Below are 4791 nucleotides of genomic sequence, written 5' to 3' on the forward strand. Positions count from 1 at the left end.
CCTGGACTTTGATCTCCAACTCTGCCATTTACTTAAAGGGTGACCTTGAGCCAGTCACTTCCCTTCTCTCCCTCTCAACTCTAAGGTCTCCTCCAGCTTGAAGGGAAAGAGGTTCAATATTCTGATGAGGGTATAGATCTATATATAGATGTCTCTTTGTAATGAAGGAACCTTAATAGGTGGGAAGGAGAAGGGGCAGGGACTGGGAGAGGGAAAGGAATATATGTTCTGTATGTTAGAACTGTAGTAAGACTTAATCTTTTAAGTGCAGAGATGGGGGTGGGGGAGAATTATCTGACTTGTTGTAAGCTTTGTGGCTTTGCATCCAATTTTCTTGCTCCCCAGCCCTGGACAGCACTCCTTCATCCCTTTTCCCTGACCCCCCAAGAGAAGTCCTTTCTGGGACGTGGACTAGCCCTTTTGGGCTCATGTCCTCTCTGAGCCCTGGGCCAGTTGTTAGAACCCTCTGATCCCCTAGTGAGAGCTCTTCTCTTCATCAGTGACTTCTTTGGGGAGGTGAAGGGAACTAGACCATGTCAGATCATGGACAGCGAATGGAGGCTAGTGAACAGGGTAGCTGCATTATTTTTTCTATTTTTGAAAAGAATGGGGATCACTTTGTATTAAAGGATGTGAAGGGATGGGGGTGGAGGGTGGGAGACTGCAGTTTGAATGTTATACATTTGGAGGGGCTGGTTCTTCTGAGAAATCACTGTTGCCAGCCACAAAGAAGTTGCATCATTCAGGATGCAAATAGTACCCCTTGTCCCGCAGGATTTTAAGAGAATAGGTGTGTTGGGTTCTAGGACTGCTGGATGCATGCTGTGTGCTTCGGTATGATTGTGACAGATTATTATGGTGAAACTAAATAAACATGCATGATTTTCCATCTCTGCCTGGAGTTTCTCTTCTTGCCCCAGCCCTTGACTGGTGAGACCAGAGTTCACTGTGGCTATCTGAATGGAGGGAGAAGGGAGGCAAGGGAAAGTGCCCAAATCCTAGAAACACAGACCTTTCAGAGATCAGTCACTTGGACTGATCCATTAATTAATTGCCCATCAGGTTTCACCCTTAGGGAGCAGAGAAGAATCTGGAGACCTCTATTGTCTCTCATTGTCTTTCCTAGTGTCTGCAGAAGCTGAGCTAATTGGTAAAGATCTGGTCTAATCTTGCAGGGCTATTAATGGCTTCATTCATTCAATCCAACTGGATTAGATCCTTATTAGGGCTAGTGAGATCACAATGAAACACAGGCTTGTCTCCTGGGGAGAGGGAGGAATAATCTCTGAGGTCCAAGGTACCCTACTTTGAAATCAGCCTCAGTAAGTGACATACTGAAATGGGCCACTTCACTGGGCTCCTCTAGAAAGGATGGTGAAAGGAAGGTGGCATAGTGGGGAGATCAGGATGATGTATTCCTGACACATACTGGCTGCACAACTCTGGGCAAGTCACTAACCTTGAAAGCTGAGCATCACTATTAATACTGTGAGTTCCAAAGTAGCCTCCATTATAGCCACTGCACTCTTGTCTTGATAATCCTAAAGAGATGACTCTAGGAACTTTTGAGACATTTCCCCTTTGGAGCTAGAGCTGAGCCTTCCCTGCCATCAGCTTCCCTTGCCTCCATGCCCATATCACCTTGCCTCCTCTATACCAGCTAGGTGCAATTGGGCTTGGAGTCAGGAAGACCTAAGTTTGAATCTGATTTCAGCCACTTACTAGATGGGTGACCCTAAGAAAGTCACTTCACCTGACTGCCTCAGTTTCCTCATCTATAAAGTGGGGATTATAATAGCACCTACATTCCAGGGTTGTGAGGATCAAATGAGATACCATGTGAAGCTCTTTAAGCTTTACAATGCTGTATAAATGACATAGTATCTGACATTAATACCAGCCTTTGGTGCTGGCCCAGCACAAGTAGAATAGAAATTCTTTTATATAGCCTGAGTTTGGAAATATAGGAAAGCCCCCCCCTACCCCACCTTAATGACCCCAACCTCACCCCCACCCTAAAAGATCAATATCAGAACTGCCTTCCTTTGCTTTCTCCATGGGCATGGATTCAGATTCAAATCCCCCTGGATGGGTGGACCCATCAGATTCCTAGGATCATGGAATAAGAGATGGAGAGCCTGAAGCAACCTTCATGACCACATGGTCTAACTCTCTTATTTTACAGATTAGTAAACTGAGGCCCAGAAGGGGGAAGTGACCTGCCTGTGATTACAGTCAGCAAGTAGTTGATGAAGGATTTGAACTCAGGTCCTCTGATACTCAATTCCATGATCATTTTCCCCCACTGGAACCCCTTATCCCATCAACATCCATTCTCAATATAGAATCTCTAGAGTAGATTTGAGAGAGGCATCTCACTTAAAAGCAGTCTTAGTTAATGAAATATAGCCTCAAAACAAGACGTTTTCAATTGGGGGCACATGAAGGATTAAAGGGATGGGGAGAAGTGGGATGGCATAATAGGTCAGTGACCAGGCTTGGGATCCCTTACACCTGGGCTGGAGGTTGTGACACATACTGGCCATGTGACCACCCGGATTCTCTCATCTCCCCAAAACATACACACATTCCACTGTCAAAAATTTCTAATGATAAGGAAACACTGATCAAGTGGAAATAGTCCCAACTCTAGCATCACAGGAGAGGGGTTAGAAACCTACTCTGAAGAAATTAAAGCTATCTACAATCATATAAAAAACTCTAAATCACTATTGATTAAAGAGATGAAAATCAAAACAACTCTGATGTACTACATGCACCTATCAGATTAGCTAAAATGTCAAAACAGGAAAATGATAAACATTGGAGAGGATTGCATAAGTTGGAACACTAATTCATTGTTGGTGGAGTTGTGAACTGATGCAATCATTCTGGAGAGCAATTTGGAAATATACCCAAAGAGTTATAAAAATGTGCATACCCTCTGATCCAGCAATATGCTTCAAGGACTATATCCCAAAAAGATCATAAAAGTGGGAAAAGGATCCATATATACAAAAATATTTATAACAGTTCTCTCTGTGGTAGCCAAGAACTGGAAATTGAGGGGATGCCCATCAAGTGGGGAATGACTGAACTAGTTGTGAATGTAGTGCAATACTATCATTCTATAAGAAATGATGAACAGGCAGACTTCAGAAAAATCTGGAAAGATTTATATGAATTGATGCTGAATGAAGTGAGCAGAGCCATTGTTCACAGTAACAGCCACAGTGTGCAGTAACTGATTTTGATGGACTTAGCCCTTCTCAGCAATGCAAGGATCTAAAACAATTCCAAAAGATTCATGATGGAAAATGCCGTCCACATCCCGAGAAAGGGCCATGGAGTCTGAATGCAGAGGGAAGCAGACTGTTTTCTTTTTTGTTTTGTTTTTCTTTCTCATGGCTTCTCCCATTCATTGTAATTTTTCTTTACAACATAACTAATGTGAAAATGTGTTAATAGGAATGTATGTATAGAGCCTATATCAGATTGCAGGCCATCTTGGAAAGGCAAGAGGGGAGGAGGGGGAATTCAAAATTTGGGGAAGTGAATGCTGAAGAATAAAATAAATCAACTAAAAAAAAAAACAAAGAAAAAGAAAAGGACCCATGTGTTCTAAAATGCTTATAGCAGCTCTCTTTGTAGTAACAAAAAAATAAAAGGGAATGCCTGTCAATTGGGGAATGGTTGAACACATTGGTTCTTGCAGTATATGATTGCCATGGAATACTCCTGTGCTTGAAGAAATGAGGAGCTCAATGATCTTCGAAAAAAAAAAACATGGAAAAACTTGCACAAAAAATGAAGAAAAAAGTGAGCAGAACCAAGAGAAGATGGTATGCAGTTAACAGCAATATTGTTGTAAGAATGTCTTTGAGAGATTAAGTCATTTTGACTATTATATATACAAAAAACCCCATAAAGGACAAATAAAGAATGATGCTATCTGCCTCCAGAGAAAGAACTGGAAATATATGTGTGTTTGTGATATATATATATATATGGATGGATGTATATTGTTGTATACATATATGTGTGAGTGTGTGCATACATACATACTCATGTGTGCATTCATATACACAACACCTTTTTATATATACACACATGTGTATATATGTATATCTGTTTGTATGTGTCTGTGTGTGTATATATATATACATACATATATAATGATAGTCATCTCTAGGTCAGTGAATGGAAGAAAAATAAGAAAAAGAGAAATTTACATGGTAACTTTATTATGTGTTTTAAGGGCATAACAAGTTGTATCTAGTAAATTTGCAGTTTCATGTGCTATCATCTTTTTTATTATACCTTGTTATGGAAATGATTGTTTTATTATATAAATTTTAAAAATAAAATAAAAGTATCCCGCCTCTGCCATTAAACTCTTGGCTTGAGCTTCTTCATTTCAATTTCCTTATCTGTGAAGTTGGAAAGGTGAGATTAGATAATGTCTAAACTTCCAGATCCTAGAATCTTCAATGTAATCTCTCTTCCACCTAATCGCTCCTCAGATAATAAGATCATCAACTGCAAACTCAAAGGGCCCTCAGATCCCCCCCTCTATTTTTGCAGATTTTAGAGAAAGGGTAAAGGGGCATGGCAGGGGAGGGGGGGTAGTGGAGAGAGAGAGAGAGAGACGAGACAGAGACAGAGAGACAGAGAGAGACAGAGAGAGAGAGAGAGAGACAGAGACAGAGACAGAGAGAGACAGAGAGAGAGAGAGAGACAGAGACAGAGACAGAGAGAGACAGAGACAGAGACAGAGAGACAGAGACAGAG

The sequence above is a fragment of the Petaurus breviceps genome, unplaced genomic scaffold, assembly GCF_028583685.1.
Source record: "Petaurus breviceps papuanus isolate PSGF00001 unplaced genomic scaffold, PetGlider_PUasm1.0 91041, whole genome shotgun sequence".
NCBI lineage: Eukaryota > Metazoa > Chordata > Mammalia > Diprotodontia > Petauridae > Petaurus > Petaurus breviceps.